This window comes from Ovis canadensis, chromosome 2 (genome assembly GCF_042477335.2).
Source record: "Ovis canadensis isolate MfBH-ARS-UI-01 breed Bighorn chromosome 2, ARS-UI_OviCan_v2, whole genome shotgun sequence".
In the NCBI taxonomy this organism is placed as follows: Eukaryota; Metazoa; Chordata; class Mammalia; order Artiodactyla; family Bovidae; genus Ovis; species Ovis canadensis.
The window spans coordinates 146,655,881-146,674,529 of NC_091246.1; the positions used below are offsets into that span (position 1 = coordinate 146,655,881).

Here is an 18,649-nt window from a genome sequence, read left to right on the forward strand (position 1 = left end):
GATGATTAAGTGAGATAATGCGAGAGAGGGAAGTGTAAATCAGAACAGTGAGATCCCACCTGGTGCCCAGGAGGATGGCTGTAACCAAGAAGACAGATGCAACAAGCGTTAGTGAGGATGTGGGGCAGTTGGAACCCTCAAATGCTACAGGTGGGCGTGTAAAATGGGCAGCTGCTTTGGGAATTTCTCAGAATTTAACACATGATCCAGAAATGCCACTCAGATACGTGCTGAGGAGAAAACACCAGAACTTGTACACAAATGTTCATGGCAGCATTATTCTTAAGGACCCAAACTGGAAACAACCCGAATGTCATCAGCTAATGAATGGAAAAAAGGGCAATGTACTGCATGTGTCTGTTTAGGTGAAATGCCCAGAACAGGCAAATGATTAGAGGCAGAAAGTAGATGAGTGATTGTCTAGGACTGGAGGCTGTGCAGCAAATAGGGAATAACTGCTACTGGACGTGGGGTTTCCTTTGGGGGTAATAACCTTTGCCTACAATTGATTGTGGTGATGGTTACTCTGTGACATATACTATTTAAATCGATGAATTGTGTCATAGGTGAATTATATCTAAATAAAGAGAAGGAAATGGCAACCTACTGCAGTATTCTTGCCTGGAGAATCCCATGGACAGGGGAGCCTGGCAGGCTACAGTCTACGGGGTCACAAGAGTCGGATACGACTTAGTAACTAAACCACCACCGAAGCTATATATATATATGGCTACATGCACACACACACAGGATAATGCACAGTGAAGTTCTTAGTGTAGTGAAATAAGCCATATGCTAAGTAAATACTCAATAAGGGTAGGCTTTTCTTTTTCAAACAAGTGATGAAACTGTTTGAAACACCTTATTCTGGATCGGATGGCTCCCCTGGCCTAACCCAGAGCCCAGTTCTCCTAAAAGTAAATCAGAGTTCTCTCCTTCTACAGGAGAGTAGCTGTAGGGGTCCTGTGGCTCCTTCTAACATGGTCTTGCATTCTTTTGACTTCGGATGACTTTCATTTGGCCTTGAACCTTTCCACTGTAAAAAGACTTTGGAGTTTCCCAATTGTGGATGCAATATAAACCTTGAAAGAGTCAGCAAATTTTTCAATTAACCATGATGAACTGCTTGAATTGATTCATGGCTGTGTCTGCTATTGACTTTTCAGAGACTGATTAGCCTGCCTCAGAGTTCCCAGGCACTCAGCTTTTTAACTTTTTCTCCATGCAGGCTGTCTTTGGCCATTTCACTTTCCAAACCTCTCTCTCAAAATAGACTGGGCAATCAAAAGCATTGGAGGTTTCTCCAGCGTCTCTCAAGGTTTCTTAGTAACAAGTAGAGTTGGTATAAAATGAAATTTTGGTTTCCTGTTACAGTTTTTTTTTAAAGGTTCATATCATTTTTTTAAGTTTATTTTTTTGGCCTCTGCATCTGGATATTGCCAAGTCATTGTGACATGAGGAAACTACGAAGCTTGTTATCAACCTGATATTCTCAATCCAGTGAATTTGTGTGTGTGTGAAGTATGCCAACATTTATTCACCATGCTGACAGATCAGCGTTTAGATGCTCCCTACCTGATTCTACAGTGGAATGCCAGGAGAATTAAGCAATGGGCCTCTCCATTCTCCAGAACTGTCAGGGCAACTTAGATCATGCTCTGGGGGTACCAGGAAGAGACAGGAGACAGGAGAGAAGACATTGGCCACGTCAGACTTTCAACCCCATGGGAGCCTCCCTGTTTGGTTCCGATGTTCACGGTGAAGACACACGACATGCTGAGAAGTGAGCTAGGGAAAGGCAAAGGGGAAGCCAGTCAGTTCTAGGCACCACTGTGGCCTTTTTCACCCCCCGGGACCTCAAGAGTGAAAGGGCAGGGCGGGCAGAACCTAGACGGGAGAGGGAACTTGCTGATTGTAGCCACGTCACTTAAACTCTTCAGACTTCAGGATGTATGACTCCCAAGTCCAAAGCACTGGTGGTCTTCCCTTCAAGGATGCGATGGGTAACCTGATTCAAACTCAAAATACCTTTCTCCAGCATGAGTGGCTGAGTGGGGTGGAGGTGGTGGGATGGTCCAGAAATCATCACTGTCCAGGCTGTGCAGGGACTGCACCAGGATGGTGGCTGACTGGCCAGAATCCATGGATATGACCACTGCCCAGGAGTCCACGTGGTTCAGCACCCTGCAGCTGTTTTAGGCTGGTCAGGAATTACCCAGGTGGCACTCGGCCAGACCGCGGGTCCTGTGCCGCACCGCCAAGTTGTGCTGGTAGGCCTGCTGCTGCTCCGCCTCAGCCAGGGCGCTGAACAGGGCCTGCATGTTCTGCTGCAGAGTCTCGGTGATGTGCGTGGCCCAGAAGAAGGGGGTCTGAGGGACAGTACTGGTCACCAGCAGCCCCACCTCCCTGCCGATGCTGGGGACAGTGGCCAGCCAGCCCAGGTCTCAGAAACATTCCCTCAGGAGCAGCACCAAGAAGGACCCTCTCATTTCCATGGGAACTGCAGAGAAGCTTGTCTTGGGTTTCTCTGTCTGACAGGGCTCACCAGAAGCTTTGGGAGTGAGCTGTGGACAAGCAGTGGTTCTGGCAAATCTTTGAGCAGAGGGCGTCTCCAAAATCGGCAGTGCCTGGGGCCGCTCAGTCACATCGGGGTCCCCTTGGGAGACCTGTTGTTGGGATTCACGTATAGTTTTCGTTTGTGGCAGTGCTCCCCATTCGGTCCCTGGATCGCAAGTGCACTTTGTGCACAGAGCCCAGGTCTACGAACGCGAAGCATTTGCAGCCATTCTGCACTCTCTGGACATGCAGAGGGCTGAAGTCCTTTAGAAGGCATCGGATTCCCTCCTCAGAATATTATATGTGTATATATATATTCTCTTCATATTCTTTTCCGTTATGGCTTATTATAGGATATTGACTATTGTTCCCCATGCTATACAGTAGGGTTTTGTTATTTGTATATATATTCTATATATATTGGGTTGGCCACAGAGTTCATTTGGGTTTTTCCGTAGTATCTTATGTAAAAATCTGCATGAACTTTGTGGCCAACCCGGTAACAGTTTGCACCTGCTAATTCCAGACTCCCCGTCCATGACTCCCCCACCTCCCATCCACCTTGGCAGCCACAAGGCTGTGCTCTGTCTGTGAGTCAGTTTCTGTTTTGTAAATAAGCTCATTTGCGCCGTAGTTTCGATCCCATGTGTAAGTGATGTCGTACGGTATTCGTCTTTCTCCTGACTGACTTCACCTGGTGTCATATCCATGCTGCTGCAAATGGCCTTCTGAGAACGTGCCCTCGATGGTATCCCATCAGGTTCAGCATCTGGGAGGCAGCAGGCCCACTGTCTTGTTGCCATAATAAACTGGCCAAGATAGCATGTGTTAAAGTCCAATAGGGGTAGTTTCAAAATCACCTTGGGATAGATGGAGATTTCTAGTCTTCCTGTAAGAGGAAGTAAAAGATGCTAGATAACAATGATTGTGCAGACCTTGAATGAGAAAATTCAAGTGTACCTTGAGTGTACGCTTAACAGTTGTCCTTTCTCATGCCCTCTTTCCTTTGCAACAAATATTTGTTTCCATTATTAAGAGATGTGCACTTGATAAAAAAGATCAAACATTTGTTGATGCTTACAACATGCTAGCCACTATTCTAGGTTGGGGTACTTGAAGAGTAAAGATGAATAAATCTTGTGAGGACTTTGGGTTGTTTTACACAGTTGTTTCAATTACTCTACATGAATTTTGAGAAAGGGTTAGTGTTAGCTTGCTGTGAGACCTCCAATAAATATTATAATTCAGCTTTGATGAGACTTTTATTTTTGAGACTTTTATCCATTGTACCTATTTGCACAGCTCTTATAGGTGTTGGAGACAGGTTTGTAAAATGAAAAGCATACAGGAAGAACTCAGTAAGTGCTGAATTTACCACCTTTATAGACTGTGATTCTGTCGCATATTGCAAAGTAGAATCATTGGGCACAACCTCTGGCATAAATTCAAGCATTTACTGACTGTATGCCTTCTTTCATTCTACTGCTCTTGGTTGGACATCTGAAGTGTGCCAGCGAGGGTCCCAGGCTCTGGAATTCAGGGAGCAACAAGCTGGGCAATGTCTCTGTTCTGTGGAACCTACAGAAGGAGGACTCCTCTTTGAAGAGGATCTGAAAATGCATGTGATTTCGTGAAAACATGGAATGGACACATGAATACTTATGTGTGTGTATATTTTTGGAAGGAGTATTTCTCTTTCAGATAGGTATGGAAGAATTGTTGTGTGATTAAAAAGCAGTCAGCAGTGATGTAGTGGGCTTCCCCTATAACTCAGTCAGTAAAGCATTTGCCTGCATTGTGGGAAACTTGGGTTCAATTCCTGGGTCGGGAAGTTTCCCCTGGAGAAGGAAATGGCAAGCTGCTCTAGTATTCTTGCCTGGAGAATCCCATGAACAGAGGAGCCTGGCAGGCTACAGTTCATGGGTTCACAAGAGTTGGACATGACCTGGCGCTGCTTTCTTTCTCTCTTTAATGATGTAGTAGAATGCTAACATTTTCAAAGACATTATCTCTGGTTGCATTGTATCACCTGGATAGTTTCAGAGTGCTGGAGAAATGGTCTACTTGGTGGTACTTGTCAACTTTAACCCAGGCTGGTGTTAGGAAACCAAGCTTAGTAGGACAAGGACACAGAGGCATGTGTTAAGATGTGGTCCTACAATAATAAGTTTATAGCTTGTTCTCTCTCCCTCGTGGTTTGGGGCACAATTATATCCTTTGCAAGATTTTTTCTATGCTCACTGATTCAACAGAGATATTTATAAGAGTATAATTCAGAATTTAAATATAGAAAAGTTCTCATAAGGGAGTTTATCTTTAATTCAGACATTGTATCATTAATACTTTAAATCTCATTATAGCATTATAACCTGAGTGCCACATCTTTCTTTCTGTATGGAGACTTTAGAGAACAGTTCTGGCCTGATGCCATCTTCGTCCACTCATTTATTAGCTGTGTTCATAATAGTGAGCTCACATATCTAAAAATAGTCGTATCAGGCTGGATGTTTCTAAGAAAATCAGCAAGTCTATGGCAGGTTTTAAAACTCCTCGTATTTGGATAGAGTCCACAGTGATTCATTTTCTGGGAGTTCTTGAGGCTGAGGCCATGCCCGTTTTTTTTTTTTTTCCTGGAGTAGACTTCATGACCAAGCAGCCTTTTTTGAACACCTGCTAAATCTGGAGGCACTGGACTAAAAATGTTTTATACGTGTCGTCTCCTTTGTCCTCATTATAACCTGATGAGGTAGGTACTGTGACTCAGTTTTGCTGGTGAAGAGAGGGACCGTTAGGGTAAGTATTGATAATCCAGTGAGTGGTTAGGTTGGAACTTAGCCTCAAATCTGTCCGATACAAAAGACCTTTTGTTGGCAACTGCTATGTTGTACTGTTACCTAGTGGAAGAATACTAATTTCATCTTTGTTCTTTTCTTTATTTCCCAAATTTTCTATAATAAATGTGAATCAATTTTATATTCTAATAATCTCAACCAATATCATTAAAATGTGTATTGTAATGAAATTAGATTAAAAAACATTTTTCTCTGTAATGTGAAAAATATAAAAGTACATGAATCTTAACATTATAACCCTATATTTAACAGTTAGATAATATAATTAATGTTTAAAATAAAACATAGTAGATATACACACATTAAGGTTTCTGCTTAAGTTATTTTTCTTGGGAAAATAGCATTTATTGATTTAAGAGCTTTACCCCAGATAATAAAAGTGATTATTTAATTTCATTGTCATCATGATTGGGACAAGGAGAACAAAAGCATTTCCTTCCTCTTTGTAGTAGACATTTATATATATGGAGAGATTATGGGTAATTTTAAGGGAGTTTTGTGATTAAAGGAAGAGTGGCTAGAGGACTCAGGAAAGGTTTCTGATAATAGTGGGGATTTGAAAATTTCCCCCCCCTCTTCTTTCTCTTGCCCTACCAGTATAATTCCCTAGAGAAGGAAATGGCAACTCACTGCAGTATTCTGGCCTGGAGAATCCTGTGGACAGAGGAGCCTGGCAGGCTACAGTCCATGGGATTGCAGAGTCGGACACAACTGAGCAACTAAACCACCACCAGTATAATTTGATCTTAGGAGCAGTTATCAGTACTATGGGAGACAAATTAATTTAGATAATCAAATCAGCTTATTTTAGGCTGTTTATTTAACCTTCCACTCTACCACCACTGGATAGAGGAGCCTGGTGGGCTACAGTTCATGGGGTCGCACAGCGAAACACACACACACACCCACACACATATACCTACCCACACACACACACCCACCCACCCACCCACCCACCCACCCACACACACCACCTGCCTCCCCACTCCCAAAACATCCATCCTTTTTGGCTAGTCACAAAGAATCCTGGGAGTTTTTGCCTCATTTGATCTTGAGTAGGACCTGACAGTCTGCATTTTAACGAAGGAGCTAGGTAAGTTGTATGGTCAGGCATATTTGAGAAGCCCTGGGAGAGAGGAAAGCTTGCATGAAGAGAAGCAGTAGAAAGTGAGATTTTAAAGTTCGATTAGGTCTAGAATATGAGGAGCCTTGAGTCTTAATCCGTGGATTTTGGAGGTGGTGCTCTAAGGTGTGAGGAGCCAGTGAGGGGCACCCTGGAGGCAGGGAGGCAGCTGTGGAAGTTTGATTGGAAAAGTGGAGAGTCGTGGGCAGCCTGAAGGAGGAGCCATGGGCCAGCGGAAGCTGTTAAAGACCTTGAGGCGTGAGTCAGTGCGGGTTTCAGCTAGGACCGCGGCAGAGGTGTAGGGAGGAAAGGACATGAGTCAGCACTATTAAAACATCAGAATTGAAGGATCCTGGCGAATGATGGAGAGAGGAGCAAATCACACAAGAGAGACGATGGAAAGAGACTGAGGCCATATGGTCAGGAGGGTGGCCATTGAGGAGGGGAGAGAGGTGCCAGGCTTGTTGCCATCTATTGGAGTGTGAAGCTCCATTGGGACTTCAGTTTGAGGGAGACAGAAATGTGGGACTCAGTAGAGACCGCGACCGAAAGAGCTGTATTTAGCAGTCCTCTCCATGGAGGCTGCTGTGGGAACCACGTGGTCAGCTGAGACTGCCAAGGAGGGTGTTACAGGGACCGTGGTGAAGTCCTTGGGGAGCAGTAACGGGCCAGGTGGAGCACAGAGGGAAAGAAAGTGGCGTCACAGGAGCCAGCAAGGTGGAAGTGGTCAGCGGTTTTGATTTCTGCAGTGAGGGGAAGGAAAACGAGGTCTTCTCAAAGGACATTGGATTTAGCTCAGTTTTAGCAGTAAGGGGAGAAGCTGGACATTCAGATTTAATGAGTAAAGAGATGGTAAGGAAGTGCTAGTGGGTGATTTTTCAAAGCTTGATGGGAAAGGGCAGTAGGAGACTGTGATAGCTTGGGGGTTGAGAAGATTTCGAGGTCAGTGGAGGCTTATATATATTCAGAGGCTCCATGCAGAGGAGGCACGATGTGCGACCCAGAGGACTCTAGAGGGCGGGGATTCTAAAGACACTGACTTTTCATGTATCGAGTTCCAGGACTGTGCTAGGGTCCAGAGGTAAGACAGCCTTCATCTGTAAGTATCCCAAGAGAAGAATGAAAGTTGATAGTAAGGGGGGAAGGGATAGTTAGGGAGTTTGGGATCGACAGGTCCACCCTGCAGTGTTTAAACTGGATAATCAACGAGGACCTACTGTTTAGCACAGGGAGCTCTGCTCGATGTTATGTGGCAGCCTGCACAGAAGGGGAGTTTGGGGGAGAATGGATACATGTATGTGTATGGCTGGGTCACACTGCTGTGCACCTGCAGCTATTACAGTATTGTTAAACGGCTCTACTCCAATATAAAATAAAAAGTTAAAAATGTTGACAGTGAGATTTGAGCCTGAGCAACTCGGGTGGTGGCCGCACAGACGAGGGGAAGCCTTGGACAGAAAGCCACGTCTGGAGCATAAGGGTCAGCACTGGGAGGGGACGACGCACGGATGCTGGGGTGTGTCGAGGAGGGCGAGGTGGCAGAGGACTTCATCCAGGACCCAATGCTTTCATTGTCTTGTGCAGGATATGTGTTCTTTTGCCAGTCAGCAAGGTAGCTTATCTCAGGTGGGGAGCCTTCCTGGGCAAATGCTTGAAAATGTATTGGAAGAGCAAAATTGTTTGTGTGATTGAAGTCGAGGAAAGTTGGAGGGGTGGATAAGAGCCAGAACAAAAAATGTCTTATGTGTCTTGATGAGGAGTTAGGTTTTTGCATTTTTTGCCTCCCTCCCCCCACTCCCTGCCAGCTTTGGGGAACTCTGATAAGAATTTAAGCAGAGAGGGAAATTCCTGGTAGTCCAGTGTTTTGGACTCAGTGTTTTTTACTGCCACCGCCTGGGTTTAGTCCCCAGTTGGGGGACTATTATTATAATAAGATCCCACAAGCCCCCGCAGTGCAGCAAAAAATAAATAAATAAATGAAAAGAAGAAGAGATGTGCAATGATCTAGTTTGCCTTTAGGAAAACCATTCTGGCCGCATTGTGGGCAGTGGTTTAGGGGCAAGACTGGCCACAGCAGCCAGGTTGGAAGGCTGGTGTTCAGTCCAGGTGAGACTCAGTGGAGGATGAAGGTAGAACAGAGTAAGGAGATACTTGGAAGCAGGAGATACTCGGACGGAACTGAGGATTTGCAAGGTTTCCATGAGGATGGAGTGAGAGGGTGGGAAGGGAGAGGAGGAGATTTCAGGAAAAGCTGAGGTTGACTTTCTTTCTGATGCTGAGTTTGGCAGGTAGGAAACCTTTACTGGGAATGACACTGAATGTTTAGAAAGTGGTAAACCTTGTGGGATGTCTCATCTCACATGGAGAGAGAGTAGACCAGTGTCTGTATCTGCAGATCACGGGAGGGTGTGGCCTGGAGAGAGGAACGTGGACACGCTGAGCCACAAGAGTGATAGCTGAGACCAGCGTGCAGAACAAATCCCAGAGCGTGGGTCCTACACATGCAGAGCCTCTTGCTTCAAGCATTAACGATCCATTTTCTGAGTGCCTTCCACCTTTCTTGTCTTAGCTGTCTTCCAGGTTAGCCACTGGACTCTTACTGGCATTAGGCAGGAAAAGAAAAACAATGATGGCATCCACATATACTTCGTTTTCCTACCAATTAGCAGATGTGATAAGAGGTTTGGATCCTTAGAAGAGCATCAGATCCCATAGTTAGGCTTGGAGTACTTGTCAAACTCATTTATATTTCACCATGTGGCCCCCATCTAGCCCTTACCAAGGAAGCTGAAGTTCCAATTTTTTTTTAAAAAAAAAAAGTTAACCCCATGAGAATATACAACTGTTATATATCTTGGTTTCTTTTTAAATTCGGTAGTTGGACAGTGTTGTCTTTGGCAAATACAAGAATTAGAATATGTAGTTTTTCCAAATCTATTACAGGGAAATCTGTGTAACTTATTTTACTGCTCTGGCAATCTCTTCTTAGTACTAAATGGACTAACAAAAATAGAATTTATGGCCCTTTTCAACTCTGAATTGAAACACAGTTGAGACTTTGCCCCAGAAATAAAACTCCTGTCTGGAGCATTTTTACACTGGAACCTTCATCGTAGCTTTCAGTTATTACTGAGAATTAATTTTCCCAGTGATATAAAGCAAGTGAGTGTTCTCCCTCTGGAGGTGGTGGGTGTTTCTTGTTAGCAATAAGAAAACAGGCTCTTTCCATCTAAGTCAGAGCCTACTTAAGTGGTTATGATGGCTGGCTTTTAAGCGAAACCCTAATGAGACCTATTACAGATTTAGTAGTATGGATCATGTGTGGGTCTTGTTTAGATCTTGTTTTGAATAAATAAGCTGAAAAGACATTTTTGAGACCGTGGGATAAGATACAACATAGACTGATAACTTAATTCTCCTGAGAAATCATTGGTGATTTTGTTGTTTGTGAAAACATCATGATTGTGTTTTAAAATGTCCTTCTCTATTAGAGATGTGTGCTGAAGTATTTACAGGTAAAATGATCTGAAGCCTGAGATTTGCTTTCAGAATACTGAAGCATAAAGAGTTAGAGTGTAAAGATGAAATCTCAGTGGCAGGGCAGTTCCAGTTCAAAAAAAAAAGACTGAAAAGTGAACGAAGTGAAATGTAGAAGCGAGGAACAGGAGGGAGTTGAAGGCCTGCTTCTTATTTGGTTTTGACACTTCTGTGGACACCTGTTACCCTTTCCACACATAGAGTGACAAGGTTTTTGCCTTTCTGACCCTCAAATCAAGGAATACGGCACCACTGTTAGACTGTGCTGTTGTAGTTGACACACCCCACCACCCAGGAGGGTCTCTCTGGTGGTTCAGACTGTAAAGAATCTGCCTGCAATATAGATCTGGGTTCGATCCCTGGGTTGGGAAGATCCCCTGGAGAAGAAAATGGCAACCCACTCCGTATTTATTTCTGGGGCAAAGTCTCAACATATTCTTGCCTGGGGTTGGAGGAGCCTAGTGGGCTACAGTCTGTGGGGTTGCAAAGAGTCAGACACACTGAGCAACTAATGGTGACTGACTGGTACTCGGGCAGTGGTCTGGGCAGTTCCTGTCTTGTCCTCTTCAGAGGCTTCAGCCGCCTGTGGAGGTGACCATGAGAGGGATTCCTTGTCCCCTGTTACGTTTTTGAGGCTTTTGACTGAGATAACAACTTGGGTGGAGTGGTCTGTAAAGACAGCTGGAGGGGGAGCAGGCAGAGATTTCAGCAGGAGGCATATTTTCACACGGAGACCTTATGATGTCATCGTTGGCTCTTCTTTCTAATCAGTTCAATTTTGAGCTAGAATCAAATTCCTCAGTCTTTCAACCCAAAGTGCAAGTCAGTGCTGTGTATGTATTTTTTTTTTTTTTTTTGTAACTGAACTCCCATCTGAAGTCTCTGCCCTTTGCAGACAGAAGGGTAGGGAATGGAGTCCATTACAAAGGGACCACGATGGCAGTGAACCACCACAGACTTGTTTGCCTCTTTGAATTATTCCCTGCACAGCAAGACATTAGTATATCGTCTCTGAGGCAGATGGGCCCATCCATTTTGATCATCCACTTTGCTCTTATTTGACGATTATAACCATGCTTTTCCTCTCAGGATCTTCAGATGCTTAGAGGAAAGCCCAGAGTTTTCTTGACAGCAGCTGCTGCTTTGCTTAAACTGGTAGAATAAATTAAGCCCTTTAGCTTCCTCATGTGAAGTGAAGTGTTAGTTGTTCAGTCGTGTCTGATTCTTTGCAACTCTATGGACTGTAGCCCACCAGGCTCCTCTGTCCATGGGATTCTCCAGGCCAGAATGCTGGAGTGGGTTGCCATTTCCTTTCCAGGGGATCTTCCTGACCCAGAGATCAAACCTGGTTTTCCACATTACAGGCAGATCCTTCACCATCTGAGCCACCAGGGAAGCCCTAGCTTCCTCAGACTTGTCTGTTAATCATGTCACCACAATAACAGGGTCCGTGATGGCAAAGGGTAGTAGCTGTCTAAGGACATGATAAAATGCCTTTGAGTTGCAGGTTGAGATGGTCTGGCCCAGACCCTTACTGTGCCTGTGTGTTTTAGCCAAGGATGACTTATTCATTCATGCATCCAACTAGCAAGTTTTAAGTGTCTGTTACCCATTAGTAGTCTGTATTGAGTGCTGGTTCCCAGAGCTGGATTTTGTGTTCATTGCAGCAAATTTCAAGTGTGCTCTGACTCTAGGGATTATGGATGTGAGAAGCTAAAAGGATTTCAGCATGTAATGGGATCTTAACTTGCCCCTCCCCTCATATCCCTTCAAGATCCCTGTGATGCTGTATCTGCAGCTTCTGACTTCCCTCTCCAGGGGCAATGGTGAGAGAAGTATCGGGAGAAGTTCCTCCTGATACAAAGTTTGCTTTGGCAAATTTTTTTCAGGCAGCAGGAAAATGTTCTTTACACATTTAACAAGCATATATTAGTTACCCCTCACCAAAAACTTAATGGATAAGAGTTTGAGCAAACTCTAGGAGATTGTGAAGGACAGAGAAGCATGGTGTGCTATGGTCCACGGGGTGGCAAAAAGTCAGACACAACTTAGCATCTACACAACAACAAAACACAAGATACTCTCAATGTGAGGACTCAGAATATATGGAACTGTGTCTTACCCCCAGGGCATGTGCTTTCAGAGCTCTAAATTGTCATGCATGTTGGAATATCTTCTTAGTATCTTTGGATTTTGTAGCAAAGATAGCAGGTTAACCAGATTAACAAAAACAACAGAATCCGTTACTCTGTAATATAAAAGAACACAGACTCATCCCTCTGGTGGAGAGAAGTGTAAAGGCAGAATACTAAAAAGCACCAACTCCTGTCGTTTCACGCCCTGTGTGTTGTCACTACAGGCCCTATGTGGTCGAAAGTTTGATGGTGGTTTCATTGACCAGACCAGTACTTTAATGGTGAGTCTTCATTCCAGAATTTGTTGCATGAAAATTAAAAAAATGTTGGAAATCCTAAATGGTACACATATTATGGCAAATGTGGGTGAACCATAAGTTGGCCTCATGGTCACATCAAGATTTTATAGAAGGTTTCACCATTTTCGTTCTTAAACATTTAGTAGCTCATCTTACTATTACTTCTTCCCCTCCTGGAAAAGTCATATCTTTGAATATTGTTTTGAGATAGGAGGTGGTTACTTTTACTTTCTGTTATTTTTTTTTAATAAAAAGAATTCTGTTTGCATTTTTAAACAAGAGGTATGTATATCTTTAATTTTTAAATACCTGATTTTTGACTGACAGCATTGTACATAATAATGATAAAATTGCAAATGATGCCAAAAGAGGAAGAGGCAGAGGGAATGTTTCTTCACTGCTCATGCAATGAGCAAGACATTCTTGGCCTGTCTCTGCCCAGCAGTGTATCTGATTGGTGAGTTTGGAGGGAGGAAGTGGGCACATGGGGCCCAGCCCCTTGCCCTCCCTTTCTGAGGGAGTGGGCTGCTCATAGAGAGAGGTGCTACTGGTCAGTCACTGCGGCCCTGCCTGGGTGAGGTAGGAATGTGCTGGTTGTGCTTGCTGGGGACAGGATAGGTAAGCCTTGTCTAAATCCAGGGGTCATTCATCAAGGAAGGCTGCTGGCTCAACATTCAAGCCACATTGTCAAGTATCACCTTTGTAAAAAGGGTGATTTTTGACCGCCCCCTGTCCAGACTGACTGGTCATACTTCTAAATTAGTTCAGAACTGGGAGAGGAGGGCAGGGAACGGGTGATATATATTGGGGTTCCTTAATGTACATGACCCAGTGAAAAGAAGTCCCTCTCTCAATTCAGAGCCATCACCAAGTCTGATAAGTTCTTTCGGAAATACTCTGTACAGATGCAGATGAATCGAGAAACGTATATAGGCGCACCTCCTCCTCCTTACGTTCAGCAGTGATGAATGCTCTACTAGCGTCTTCTTGTGTTTTGATGATCTATTTGATACTTGCTGTTGGGTGCATAATATTTTACAATATGGATGTTGTATTTAGTTTACAACCAGAAAGAATAAACATGCCTCCGTTTGAGCCTCACGCCCTGATAAACAGTGAGAAACTGTAAAGTTCTGCTGGTAACCAATAGAGGTAGCAACTCTTTGCCATTCCTTTTTTTTCCCCCACACAAAAGAGGTATATCATGTGTCTCACCATAATCAGACTTCATCCTTGGTAATGGAGAGCATGCTGGAAATCTGTGTAGGGATCTGCTTTTTCAGAGAACCTATTACTCGTGTTTAATTAGGAACTTTAAGCTGAGTATTAGCTGGAATGCATCTTTAGGGCAGTTAGTCATAATTGTTGTGAAGGAACTCTTTGGCACTGACATCTAAAAGTTATTCGGAAATGTTTGTATGGATGTGTATATTTTTAAAGCAGACGCTTTGGTGAAATTATAATATGACAAATATTTTCTATATTGCATTCTATATAACAGTTGCTGAGTCTGGATGAGTTTCCATTCTACCAGACTCAAATGCACTTGAGTATCTTTCACGGATTGTTAATCCCTAAGCAAATTTAGGTCTTGGCAGAACATTTTTCAAGGTGCTGGCATTGCTTGTACCACTCAGAGTTCACATGACTGATGTTTAATGGGTAACTCACCCCTAATCTTTATGTTGGCTGTCTTTACAAGGTTGGAATCCAGTCTGCAGTCTGCAGTAAGGTATGATCATCCAGTCCATCTTAGTTATTTTTCTTCTTATTGTCTTTTCTATTCAGCTCTCTTTCTGTTTCATTTGGAGACATTAACATGTTCCATTACCAAAACCCAGTGGATGCTCTTGTGGGCACTGCTCTTCTGCTAGCTAGTTTGCCTTTTATTTTTTAATACCACTCTGAGGCTGCTGGATTTAGTGTATCAGTTAGGCTTCAACCAGAGAAACAGAACCAGGAAGGTATAAAGAAATTGATTGCAAGAAATTGTCTGACATAATTAAGGAGTAGAGCCTAGGGAATGATGCTGAAGGTGAAACTCCAGTACTTTGGCCACCTCATGTGAAGAGTTGACTCATCGGAAAAGTCTCTGATGCTGGGAGGGATTGGGGGCAGGAAGAGAAGGGGACGACAGAGGATGAGATGGCTGGATGGCATCGCTGACTCAATGTACGTGAGTCTGAGTGAACTCTGGGAGTTGGTGATGGACAGGGAGGCCTGGTGTGCTGCGATTCATGGGGTCGCAAAGAGTTGGACACGACTGAGCGACTGAACTGAACTGAGAGCCTATAGGGTTGAAGGGTATGAAGGGCAGGCCACAACTCTTGGGCATGGCCAAAGCTGTTGTCCACAGGCTTTGCAGTTTCTTCTTCAGAGAAGCCCTAGCTCAACTGTTCAGGCCTGTCAACTGATAGAATCAGGCCCACCCAGATTATCAAGGTATAATTTCCCTGCGGTTAAAGACAGTTATGTCTACTATGTCTTCACGGCAATGCCTACATTAGTGTTTGATTGAATAACTGCGGATGGTGGCATAGCCAAGTCGACAGCTAAACCCGACCATCACAGTGTGTCTCTGATGCTTGTTACGGTTCTCGTGGTTTTCACGGTCCATTCTGCTGCCTGCCTGGAGCAGTATGCCGTTAGCTGTGTGCTCTTCTTTCTCATTCCCATGCCTCCTTCTCCTGCAATTAAGTGAAGTTGGTAACTCACTGCTGTATCCAGAGCATCTTCAGCTCTGCTCCACTGCTAAACATGTATTCTCCCTTTTTACCCTTTGGTTTTATATGATGTGTGTTTTCTCATCTATGTTATTTATCTCACCAGGACAGAACGTTGCCATTGTTTTCTTCATTAGCTAAAATCACAGATCAGCTCGGCACCCATTCCAGCAGGAGCGTTCCTTCTCAAAGACAATAGCTGCAAAATTGGATGCTGCTTTCTTGGCTTCTAGCTGCTCTCATTGTTCTTTGTCACCCTGTCTTGGGGAAATGCCATATTGGAGGTTAGATAGGACTAAAACCAAACAAGAAATCTGATTACTTATTGTTTTGTGCTGCTTCTTCAGAATAGCTCCCTTTCTGCTTCCAGAACATTCTCTTTCACAGCATTGCCCTTTCAAATTGGATTTCCGAAGTTATGAAGTTCCATTATCCAAAAAGCAGCATTTATCAGATCTGATACTTTCACATTAGAAAATGTTAAAGCATTATAAGGAAGTTGCTATACATGTGTCCTTCACTGATCTAGCTCAGTGTTTTGAATTGTTATTATTGAATTATAAGAGTCTCTGTTTCTCTAGAATTTCTTCCAGTTGCCTATAGAGCATTTTAATATTCTTATTCTTTTATTCTCCTTTTACATTCTGGAAAAAGAGAATGCCAGATTTTAGCAAAACTAGGTAAACATTGAATTCCGAGAGGTCAAAAAAAAGTTAATTCAGATCACTGGCAAAAGGGCCAAGATTTAGCTGGAGCCACTTATCTATAATTGATAGAAATGGACTTTTTTCTTCTTGGTATTTTAATAAATAATAACATGGTCAGACAGAAAAAAAAAAAGTGGAAGTATGAATTAAAATCTGACTGTTTAGTTGCCCAGAAAATCGACAGTCAGAAAACACTGACCAAGAAGCAAAGCATGGTAGAGCATGGTATTTGTCGTGGGGAGGGGTATCAAATGGCTTCCCTGGTGGCCCAGTGGTGAAGAACCCACCTGCCAATGCAGGAGACACGATTTCAATCCCTGGGTTGGGAAGATCCCCTGGAGGAGGACATAGCACCCCACTCCAGTATTCTCGCTGGGAAAATTCCATGGACAGAGGAGCCTGGTGGGCTGCAGTCCACAGGGGCTCAGAGTCAGACACGACTGAGCATGCATGTGCACGCACGTGCACACACACGCACACGCACGCACGCACACACACACGCACACACACACGCACACACACGCACGCGCACACACACATGCACACACACGCGCACACACGCACACGCACGCACGCACACACACACGCACACACACACCCACACACGCACACACACAGGATATCAAATATGACCTACGAATTTTTAAAGAATTCCTGACTATAAAAAATGGAAATGAAATTCCATAAATAACCTCATCAATGTCCTTACTCTGGTTATCTATAGCAGCTTCAGACAGTAAGTCATTTTAACACGCTTCTGTGGGTCAGGGTTCGGAGAAGTCTGAGCAGGCTGGTTTCTGGTCCCATGCAGCTGCAGTCAGGTGGTCAGGCCCTCTCCTCGTGGGCTCTTTCTGGCCTGCCTGCAGCATGGAGGCCTCAGGGCTGCCTGCATGATACTGCCTATACAGTGACTGCAACATCCTCTGCTGAGCCAGGTGGAAACCACATCACCTTCTCTGACACTTGACTCTGTTGGTTATGGGAAGGCAAAGACCCACCCAGGTATAAGAAGAGGGCACTGGACTCCATCTCTTGATAGTGGGGCTGGAAAGATTCTGGAAGAACACTTGGATCAGGAGGTGTTATTATGGGCATCTTTGGGGGAGAAAAATAAAACAAACCTGCCCTGCCCTGGTCTACCGTCTGGCCACAATAATCCACATACCTCCCACATGCAAAATATACCTTTGCGTTTCCAAGACTCTCCAGAAGTCTCGTCCTGTTACAGCTTCAGGCTCAGGCCCAAAGTCAAGGGCCTTGCCCCAGTCATCTTCCTGACACACAGCCAGAACAAAGCAGGAGGGCAGGCTTCTTGAAGGCCTGCACCAAAGTGGGAAAACCAGAGGCTCCATGCCCACGACGGATGGGAAATTTGGCCAGTTGGCTGTTGCCTGTGCCTCTACCGGTGTTCTGTCTGTCTCTCAGTTCCATGCTCTGGGCTCTTGCTTCTACTTTTTAAGTGACCCTTCCTTTTTCTTAAGGAGTCACCGCTTGCAGCTGAGTAGCCTTCTCAGACTGTTTCCTGCCCCTAAAAGTTCTGGGATCTGAATGCTCTTTTCATTTTGTACCCTCTGTTATGTCTCACCTGGCAGTAATTTCACAGTACAAGTATCTGTAAAACTGTGGGTTTTCTGTGAATGTTGATAGGTTCACGTATTAGACAGAAGCCGTGACCTCGAGATGCTTTGTCTACTTTGGACTCCATGTGACACTGACAGGCCACAGCCTTGAGGTTCTCAGAAGTCTTGCTGTGTAACGCAGAGATTCTGTAAGGCCTGCTCTTGAGGTCTTTAGAAAGCCTGATGTATATGTGTATGCATATGTGTTCCCTTGTGTCCAGCCCTGTGACCCTGTGACCCCATGGACTGTAGCCTGCCAGGCTTCTCTGTCCATGAAATTTTCCAGGCAAGAATACTGGAATGGGTTGCCTTTTCCTTCTCCAGGAATCGAACCCATATCTCCTGCATTGGCAGATGGATTCTTTACTGCTGCACCCCCTGGGAAGCTTAGAAAGCCGTAGGTCTGTTTAAAAGCTTCTAGGAAGCACCACCTTAGATCTTTCTAAAGTCTTAACAGTGTCACTGGTCACAGCCTGAATTTGATCTTTGCTCTGAAGCCGGGGCTGGGTTTGAGACTTGCTGGATGTCTGGCGAGGCTGTGGAAGAGGAACCGGTTTGTATTTAACAGTGAGTCCTTTCGCTCATCTCTCAGTTCATGATTTATCACAGGCAGCAAGCAGAACCCAGGTGTCCCTTTAAGCCCTCTGCCTGGAAATGTGTTCCGCTAGATCATGAGATCCATTTCTGCTCCCGCTTCACCATAGGTATCAGCGTTGCCAAACTGTCACTGCACAGCAGGGCCCTGTCATCCTCTAGTGTCCAGTAATACGCTTCTCACTTTCCTGTAAGCCCTCACCGATGGCCTTCTTAAAACAGCAGTCCTTTCTTCATCTTCCGTTTTCTCGCGTGTCAGGAATTCCAGAAGGGCTTGTTCTGACTGGGGTCAGAGGGGAAGCACTTTGCTAGTACCCCAGGCACCAGGGAAGCCGGTCTGACTGCCCCTGGGCTCCTGGGATTGTTGTTACTTTAAGTTGCCTAGTTTGGGTGTGACTAGTGATATGTCAGTAATACCAGGAACTGTTACCACTGCTGCTTTTCTTTCCAGCCGTGTTCACCCTCAAGTCCCCGTAGGTCTGCTCTGCTTTCAGAAATCTAGAT

General features: G+C 44.5%; 1 protein-coding gene and 1 pseudogene across 1 annotated transcript in view; one reads left to right on the forward strand and one right to left on the reverse strand.

The window, feature by feature from the left end:
• The window catches only part of STK39 (serine/threonine kinase 39), a 323,108-nt gene that overhangs the window by 162,620 nt on the left and 141,839 nt on the right, over positions 1-18,649 (forward strand). The gene's annotated exons all lie outside the window — the stretch shown is intronic.
• LOC138433130 (tudor domain-containing protein 10-like) lies at positions 1,924-17,284 on the reverse strand (annotated as a pseudogene).